Consider the following 10,299-nt stretch of genomic DNA (forward strand, 5'->3'; position numbering starts at 1 on the left):
CCAGATTAACTTTACGGGAAATCAGATGATCTATATATACAGTGCTACACGTATTACAATAGGACGGTCATTTCTCGCCATTGCAATACTCACTACGAACAGCGAATTCTACCGTCATGGTTTACCGACTGCAGAGGGTTTCAAGCCCCAGCAGCAAACCACACTTCATTCTAGGAACTCAACTCCATAAAGTCCCTACATTGCACTGTAGTATTTTGTAGTTTTCACATTTTACCTCAGTCCTAGAAAGGAAGATTATACAATCTCGTGATATAGAAGCTCAAATACAACTTTCTATATAATCTTTCAGTATGGGAACGCTGTAGCCGATCTCTGGAACAAGACGAAACTGCCCACTTAATTTCCCATAACTGCCTGTATGTAAAATAGAGAAATTCTGAAGATTTTAAACTGTGGTCTGATGAGAAAATGACCACAGCTTCTCAACTTCGCCTCTGGAAAGTGACTGATCCCCATATCTGTGAGAAATTTAAATGTTACTTTTAAAAGCGACTACGAAGAGTATTACTCAGCTCACCAGCAAACAACCCGAATTGGAAGCTACTGTCACTGGATTAATTTATAACTGGCCTATTAATTTACATTACATACCATGGAATATCGATTTCGTACGCCCGGACGTGAAATCAATTAACAATGTTTCCACGCGCAGGGAGGCAGGCCAGCATCTGCCGAAGCGTGTTTATAGATCAACTTCACGGCTCACTTACCATGCACATCCATAAATCTTAAAATTGCAGATATTATTTCCTGCTGACAACGATGCAAAACACGATGTGCAGATTCATCCACTTGATTGGATCTTTTTATTTTTTGTCTATACTAAGATCTACGCTTTTAGAGCACCGACACTGCCAGAAGAAAGCATTTATTACGTGATTGACGCCTTCAATAAATGTATTCCCAGAAACAGTACTCGCTACTTTGGTACCAGTAGAAACATTCCAGGAATTTGACCGCTTCGCGGTAACTCAAAGGAGCTAATTCACTCATACTCAGGTTTGCTGCGTAGATTCCGTGGCCAAACTTGGTTATTAATAGCTGATTGCACCATTGTACCGACAATTGATCAACGGCGAGGGGCATTCCGCTATTGGCTGTACGCTAAAGGGTCCCTAAAATCCTTTTCCCCTCTGAGAAAGAAACTGCTTGAAATTATGGAGTTGAGAACAGTAACAACAAATAGTGAACACAAAGGTATTTATTGTTTTAAATAGCGCAACTCCCAAAGCAAAATCCTAAGAGTGCAAGTTCTTGTGATCTCCCTCCACACAGACGCACAAACTAAAACAGCAGTTTTTGCTCGACTTTGAAGAGATAGATTTTCCATTCTGCCGGAAACGATTCATTAACGTGGACAAGAAGTTATTTCAAGTGCGATATTATCGTAATGATTCGTATTATAGTCGTGAAGAATAGTTTCGACTGTTAACTGCTCGTCTCGGTAATATTTAAATAATGGTTGTAAATGAACAAGAGGGCGTGTGTGTATGTGAATAATTAAGTAAGCGATTATCAAGATTTCAAACCCAGCACAAACCGTGTACCAGCCAGCGGTAACCCCTGCCTTTTCTCTGCGACGTGGCCTCCTGCAGCAGCCGATTCAAAGCAGTGAAGAGACACCAACTGTCTTCACAAAATCCTCCCACATTAACTGATGAGTAAGCAGGCCACCCAAAACTTCCAGGGGCGAGGTACTTTACACTAGGTCCAATTCAAGCCTTGGGAATGGTCCACGTCCCCTCACTCTGCACAACCTTTTAAAATCACGGCTGATTTGCTAATCCCAATCACATATTATCACCCATCCTCCCATCATTTTACCAGTGAATTTCACCCCTTCATTAAATAGCTTTCTAACTTTATCTTCAAGATAATCTAAAAATTCACTTTGCCACACATTGACAGTCCCAAAAGATTACTATGTTCAGGGGGGAAAAAAAATCACCTAATCTTCAGAGTAAATGGGTCATCCTTTATTTTTAAACTGTACCCTCCATCTCTCGATTCTCCCACAAGAAGAAGTATTTTCTGCACATCCATTCCTCGTCTCTAAATTGTCAAATTGCCTTTCTTATTAACTCACATATCATATCTAAAATTTCTTCATAGACAAGCCACCCACTTTAGGGATCAATCTCCCAGTTTTTTTAGTGTGTTTTTTTCCTCATACCCAACAACAGATAATCTTTTCGGAGCTTGGTCCTACCAAGAGGTCAACTGCACGCCTCATGTCCACCTGTGGAGAGTACTTAGAAACTCAAACTAAATGGCAGAAGCACAATGCTCCTCAAACTATCTACTCCCATCATACACCTCCTGCCCCAGCCCTGAGAGCATGTAGAACTGAAATAACATGTCATCCTCAATCCCAAAGATTTGGGAATCTAATACACCACACTAACTACAATACTTTGAATTCAAATAAACCTAATCTGAAAAATTGTAGTCTTAATAAGTGAGAAGTTAAGATTAAATGAATGACACTTTGAAAAATTGCTACTCAGAAGAAAAAAATCTTTTTTTTCCCTAAAAAAAAAGTTCAGTTTCACAAGTATTGACAGTCATCAAACCGAAGAACCCCGATTTCATGAAACACTACTAACACAAAATTGCAAAAGCATATTTTGGTTAAGTATTCAGAAGTGAAAAGTTCTTCCATTTTTATCCAATTTTATTTTGGCAAGTGTGTAATTTCATTTTTATTTAAATGAAAATGTTAAAGACATACCTGTCAATGAAGTAATTAAAACAGAAAAAAATAATTGTCAAACTGAGCAGGATCTAGAGAAAAAGGGTTTAACGTTTCCATTTGGGGGCTTTCATCAGAACACACACGATTAGAAGTTTCTCTCTTCTCTGACACTGCCCATCCAACTTAATACTTCCAGTGCTTTTATTTCAGGATTTCCCAAAACCTATAGAGCTTTTTGCTCATCAAGTACTCTTGCTCAGCTATGCTTGCACATTTTGAACCTATCAATAAATGTTAATTAAATATTTAAGAACTTTTCATTAAGATTATTTAAAATGCTAAAACATGTCCAATATTTTTTTAAAATATGGTGCATTGCCATTGCAATTTAAAACCGTTGAATATTAACTATAACAGACTGTAAATAAAGGAATTTAGAACCACCTAATTGGATGGAATAGTAGAGAGACGATCATTATTGCTTCAGAAAACATTTAATTGAAATGTGTAATATGTCTTTAAAATTATACATTTACTTAGCTATCAATTAAACAAACAGGAAACTAATGGCATGATGAAGGAATCCCTAAACACTGCCAATGATGGAGGATATTCATTGTTGCCCTAAATGCCAGCAGCACAATGGGCAATAAGTTATCAATTAAAAATAAAGTCAGTTAAACAGGTATTAGCTCTGGAGGGGTCCTTGAATGATAGAAAGTAGTATCAGAAAAGTGAGTTTGTAATTTTACCTCCCACACAATTCACATATACAAGTGACATGAGGTGAAGAGGGGAAGGAGGACAGATTCTTCTTTGCTTGCTGACACCCAGAATTCTGTCACTATAGTGCTCTGTTGTTACTTGGAATATCACTTCCTTTGATGAGGAGGTGGAAAAAAATTACTGCAGGTAGAACTTACACAGTGCAAAGCACATCTTACAATATACATCAGAAATGGCTACATCACAAAATGTTTGAAATTTTAATGAACTGAATGTTCAAATGCTTTTGCCAAATTAATTTGGAAAATTAACTCAAACCACTTAATCTGCGTCCATCAAAATTACCTTGTTATTTGAACCAACATATTATTGAAATGTGTCTGAGGATAATGTGCATGGTATAATATACAAGAATAACCTAAAATTACCCTTGTGACTGTTCCTCCAATTGAACTCAGAAATAAATGAACTTTGTGTCCTGCAAGTAATACCCAATCCCATTCAGGCTTTCCCATTATTTCTTTTAAAAAAACATACAAGATAACAGACTTGTATTACTTTGTACCTTTCATGAGCTCAGGAAATGCACCAACTAAATTCTCCAGTTCCTCATCAAGATTGTGTCATGTGATCTCTCCACCCGCTTCCCCCACCACCATCCACCTGCAAGAGCAAGTGGAATCTCAGTTCAACAGTTCATGAGAAAGTCAATGCCAACCAAAACTTTAGATTTCAATATGAATTTGCAACTCGACTCTGGGAAATACTGACAAGCCAAATTTGCAGAACATGGGAATGTGACTGTAATTTACAAATTGTACAGAATTGTCAAATGCATTTAAAATTTAGATAAGCAGAAATAACATTTAATCAGATAGACAGAACTGGACATAGAGTGGATTAATATAATGTGCATTCAATGGTATAATATTAGAGCCTAACATTTATCTAGAAATACAACTTGCTAGGATTCATATGCATTTCAAATCACATTATGTAAAGTAAGATAAAAAGATCCTGGGCTACACTATTAATCCATTAAACTTTCTGCCATGCTTTCCAAATTTAAAGCAGGTCTACCACAAGGTAGTGGCAAAGGCTTGCCACTGTGGTCTGAGTGGTGGCAGAAGGAATAGTATGGGTAAGCTTACATGTAAATATTATCACAGTGTAAGGTCTAGGGTTGAGTTCCTATGTTTCAAAGCTTAATAAACTCAGTTAGTGGTCAACCAAGAAGTGAAGTGAACCATGAAACAAATCTTAAAGTCCATTAAAAAAATTCCCTCAACTTCACATTGGCCCTTCAAAACAAAAACAAAAATATCCCAAAACTTTGTAATTTCAGCCAAAACAGAGTGATTTTTCTTGTAATTATGTTTTTGAGAGGGGTGATATTAGCAAGTATGAAGGTGATAGGACAATATGAACAATGAAGTTGGGTGTTTATATTTGGGTAAGAAGAGTTAGGTAACTGTGGATGGCCTGGCCAATATTTTCTATCAATTCCAACAGCGTCCTGTACCCGAAAGATTATTGTTCTCTTTCCATGGGGTCCCGCTTCTATATTTTCAGCATTTTCTGTTTTTATATTTAAGTAAATGCAAGTCTGATTTTAATCAAGAAGCAACAGGTCATTTTTTTTCTTGTATATTTTACCATTAAAACATATTTGAGAAAGCAGGTATGGCTGGGTATGACTTGGGACAGTGAAGTTTTTGTTTTTGAATTTAGTGGCAGGGACATCCCATGGACAAGTTTGGAAAGCAAATTTGTGCAAATAAAGATGAACAAATACAACATGAAAGTTTGGGAACTGGGTGGTCAGGAATATTCATGGTTTGAAATGATTGCCTGATTGAAGAAAAGTAGCAGAGACAGAATTTCAGTCTCATTGATCAACAAATTAATTAATCTTCGATGGAGAAAATTGAGTACAGTAAATATTTTTAAACAGAGAAAAGTTATATGTGTGGAATAAAAAAAATACTCTCAAGAGCTGGACCTAAGACTAATAAAGGTCATTCATGAAGGTCTCGGTGTATTACTTAATCAGTTGTTACCTGCATTAAGTCTCTGCCTTTTGAACATGAGGGAATACAAACAAAGGTTTAACTAGGGAACAGCTAGGTTGATAGAAAGTAATGGTTTTTAAATGGGAATCAGCATATCAAAGGTGGAAGCAAGAATATCTTTGAGAAAATCTGTTACTGCAGAAATTCTGTGGTGAATGAAGGGCCAAGCTGGCCTGTTGAGAATTTGAATTCCAGTGGTACGCAAGTCAAGATATAGTTTTTCCAAGGATCAGTATAAAATGAATATTGTATGCAAAGATAAGCAACAGAATATCACTAACCCAAACCATACTCTATCATCAAACGCAGGAGCAAAATAAATATGCTCCATTGATTTTCATTTTCAAATTTCTGAGGAGTTTCCCCAGTTTATTAAAGTAGTGTTGGCAGAAACGCCAGAGAAAGCTTAAAAATTGTTTGGAAACACCATCAACATTTCTAATTTTACACCATGGTTACCCAGACAACTCTGACAAGTCAGTTAACAGAGTAAGTTCCAATTTCCATCAGACATAGAGCAGCTGTGGGAAGGTCCTACATTCAAATATTGAACTATTCTTCTATAAGAGCACTCAAAACCAGTCACTGGTCAATATAATCCCATTACCCAACATTTACCATGACTAACAGCCTAATATAGAACTTCTCCCAAACACCTCAGATCTGAAGAAGATTGGGGAAGCCTCAGATATCAAGAGGAACTCAATTTTGTGTTTTAGTCAGTTTTGTTTTCTTTCCGTGTTAAATCAAAAGGATGTGCTTGCTGTAAAAACCTGTATTCTTTAAATAGTTGGCAATTTTATCAGAAAATTTATAACTGGATATTGCTCATTATGATGTCTATAAGAGTGCGGCTGTGGCTCACCTTCACGCTTAAAAAAATTTATGATTGGATATATTTTTATCTTCCCCTTTACATTATTCCTTTGAACTGAATCTGAAACTAATGTGGTTTAGTGATCATTTTACTTCCAAAACAAAAATCCCCTGCAGGCAAAATTAAAAAGGCTTTTTCAACTGTTTTACAGGTTAAATACAGTTATTAATTCATTTATTCACTCTCAAAATGTTTTGATAGAAATATTCATAATACATATTACTCAATAAGAAATCACTATTTTTTAATAATGAATCCTGTAATGAGATGTTGAAGCCTCTGCTTCCACTAAAATATTTTTTAAAAACTTCTGAAGTGTGATAACTTGCAATATCTTCAGTACGACAGTCACTGTCTTACTTTAATGACTCAATGATATGTATAGCAGAAAACTTTCAGTGCATTGGAAGTTAGACTATATCTGAATTTTCCTTCTCCAAACATGCCCTGATTGAAAACTACCACCAACATTAGCTTCTCTTTGCAATGCCACAGGAGTTTAACAAGGGCAAGTAGGCCACATATGTCTACAAATATCAACTCAATCAAAAATATGCTCAAGTATTTCAAAAAGGGCCTGAATGTAAGTCATGCACATTCTCCAATAATGAACACTAAATATGAATCAAATATCTTGCTGCTATTTTCCATTCCATCAGTAGCAAAAGGAGTACAGAAAAATGGGAGGAGGCGGCAAATAGTTCAAGATTGGTGTGCTACCCAAAGCGATCCTGGTTGATCTACCGTATGTAAATCTTTCTTGTGCCAATTCCCTATTGCCAAGATTTCCACAAAAGCACGCCTACCCATTTTTAAGTACCATGAGGATTTTTGCGTGTAAAGAACTGAATTTTTTTTTTTAAAAGAGCGAATGGTTCAGAGATTAGAACAGTCCAGCACAAAAATAGGCTCTTTGTGCCACAATCTCTGTAGCAACTATGATGTCAAGTTAAACGGCCTGCTCTCTTCCATATCCCACAATTCCTTGCCTCTTCATGTGGTTGTCTAAATTCCTCATAAACACTGCACTCACATCGACATCCATCAATATACTGGGGAACACAGATTAAAAATACCTGCAAGCACTTTATTTTCCATGGGTATGAATAAACAGCAACAAAGGAACCATGTACTACTTGTTCATAGAATCAGGAATGTATAGCACAGGAATATGTCCTTCCATACCACCTCATCCACGTTGACTCTATGCTAATCACACCTGGCTGCATTAGATCCATATCCTATCTTTCCCTTGCAAGTGCATGTCCAATTAATTACCTTTTAAACATATTATCTGCCTCCATTACCTTGAAGCTTGTTCCAGATATTTACTACTCTCTTCATGTGGGGAAAAACTTGCCTCTCAGATGAATATTACTTTCTCCCCTCTTAAATTTGTACCCTGTAATTCTACATCCCCCTCACTGGGACAAAATTTTGACTATCTACTTATCTAAGCCTACCATTTTATAAATCTCCAAGATCATTTGTCAGCCTCATATATTCCAATGAGAATAAACTTGACCTATCCAATTTCTCCACTTAACTAGAGACCTCCATTCCAAGCAATATCCTGGTGCCTATTTTCTGCACAAACTCTATTAACTATTACAACCTTCCTGCAGTGTGACAACCAGAACTGTACAAACTATTCTATAACTGCTGCCTAACCATGCAAAACATTTAAATATTTCACATTTTCTTATGACCATTCAGCCCACTGAGCTTATGCCAGAGCAGAACAATCCCAGTAATACTGTTATCCCACTTATTCCCCATAACCTCTTCTCATATATCCATCAACAAAGCTAATTTACCACAGCTAATTAACTAAAAACCAGCATGTTTTTGGGACATGGGAAGGAACTGAGTATCGAAAGGGGAACTCACTTCGTCAAGTGTGAGAACATGTAAGCTCCATACTTTATCCCTTCACCTTCACTCTTGCTACCATTCATAGAATATAGAAATCTACAGCACATTACAGGCCCTTTGGCCCATAATGTTGTGCCGACTATGTAACCTACTCTAGAACCAGCCTGGAATTTCCCAAGCACATAGCCCTCTATTTTTCTAAGCTCTATGTACTTATCTAAGAGGCTCTTAAAGGACCCAATTGTATCTGCAACCTCCATTATCTCCAACCTCCCTCTAACGCCAAAATTCCTTAAACACATTGTAACTCACCAATCCAGAGCTACGAAGATTTCACCACAGTCAGCTCTGTATCAGTTTCATTGATTGACAGTGCACCTGTGAGCTCCATAGGACATCTATGCATTGTTGTAAGGTCAGTGAAATTATTTTTCAGGAAAATTATATTTTAGTTGTTCCTTGTCCTCTTTTTTAAAGCTGTCCCTTGTGGTTCATATCAATCCTGGTTATTCACTGAGCTTGCTGGCTCTGAGAGCCAAACAAGGATTGATTTGGGCCGTCACAAGTCTGAGGCAGCTGCTCTACCTTGCTGTAACACTGTTACTGCCTTGCACAAAGTCGGCACTTCAAGTTGAGCACTTCAAGTTCTGCACACAATTTCAACCAGACACTTCATGTGTAAGAACGAAGTCAGAACAAAAATTTAAAGTAAAACTGATGGAGTTAATTGGTTTGTGGACAAGTTTGCAGATGATACTAAAATAGTTGGAGGGTTAGGAGGTGTTGAGTCTGCCGAAATGCTTGGACAGGTTGGGAAAGTGGACAAAGAAGTGGCAGATGGAATACAGTGCAGGGAAGTGTATGGTTACGTACATTCGTAAAAGGAATAAAGGCATAGACTATTTTCTAAACTGGCAGCAAATTCAGAAATCAGAGGGGCAAAGGAACTTGACAGTCCTCGTGCAAACTGCCCTAGAGATTAACTTGCAGATTGAGTCCGTGGTTAAGGATGGTAAATGTAACATTAACATTCATTTCAAAAGGACTAGAATATAAACACAAGGGTGTAATGACTAGGCTTTAGAAGGCACTGGTCAAATTACACCTGGAGTATTATGAGCAGTTTTGTGCTCTTTATATAAGAAAGGATGTGCTGGCTTTGGAGAGGGTACAGTGGAGGTTCACAAAAACTAGCCTGCAAAATAACAGGGTTAATGCATAAGAAGTGCTTGATTTAGAAGCATGACAGAGCATCTCATTGAAACCTACTGAAAACTGAAAGGCCTAGATAAAGTGGACATGAGCCCTCTGGTGGATCCCAGGGTGGGGGTGTCTAGGGCACAGCCTCAGAATACAAGGATACCCTTTTAGAACAAAGATGAGAAGGAATTTATTTAGCCAGAAAGTGGTGAATCTGTGGAATTCATTGCCACAGACAACTGTAGAGGCCAAGTCATTGGGTACAGGAGGTTGATAGGTTCTTGATTAGAGAGAATGGCAAAAGTTATGGGGAAAAAGCAGGAGAATGGGGCTGAGAAGGATAATAAATCAGCCATATGGAATGGCAGAGCAGACTTGATGGGCCAAATAGCCTAATTCTGCTCCAATGTCTTATGGAAATTCATCCTTTCATCAATACTGAATTAAAAAACACCAGCAAAATTCCAGAAAATTTCTAGCTGTTAAAATACTCCCTTCAGCAGTATACCACGCATCTAAAATTAGAAGTGAAATAAATGGATAATACAAATCGTAATAGGACAAAATATCTTGTAAAGTTTCCCAATACACAAGAACCTCTGTAATAAAGCTGCATACATTGTATAGTCATAGAGATCTGCTCTTTACTTTGCTTTTTAATCTGCAAAATCATGTTCACATTTGTCACAAAATAATTCACAAACAAAATCAGTTTTTGAATATTTTACCACAATGAACAATTTAACCAGGTCACTCCATCAATTCCACCTGTGACTGTGAAGCATTCAGCAGACCAATTTCCAGAATTTTTTTTTTCTATTCAATTCCAAAAT

The 10,299-nt window shown here is 37.2% G+C and overlaps 1 protein-coding gene across 1 annotated transcript in view; it reads right to left on the reverse strand.

The window, feature by feature from the left end:
* The window catches only part of jak1 (Janus kinase 1), a 139,837-nt gene extending 139,088 nt beyond the window's left edge, over nt 1–749 (reverse strand). The window contains exon 1 of the mRNA XM_063064132.1: nt 732–749. The gene's annotated coding sequence lies outside the window, so the exon portion shown is untranslated. The remainder of the gene's footprint in view (nt 1–731) is intronic.
* Between the last annotated feature and the right edge of the window lie 9,550 nt (nt 750–10,299).

This window comes from Mobula hypostoma, chromosome 12 (genome assembly GCF_963921235.1).
Source record: "Mobula hypostoma chromosome 12, sMobHyp1.1, whole genome shotgun sequence".
In the NCBI taxonomy this organism is placed as follows: domain Eukaryota; kingdom Metazoa; phylum Chordata; class Chondrichthyes; order Myliobatiformes; family Myliobatidae; genus Mobula; species Mobula hypostoma.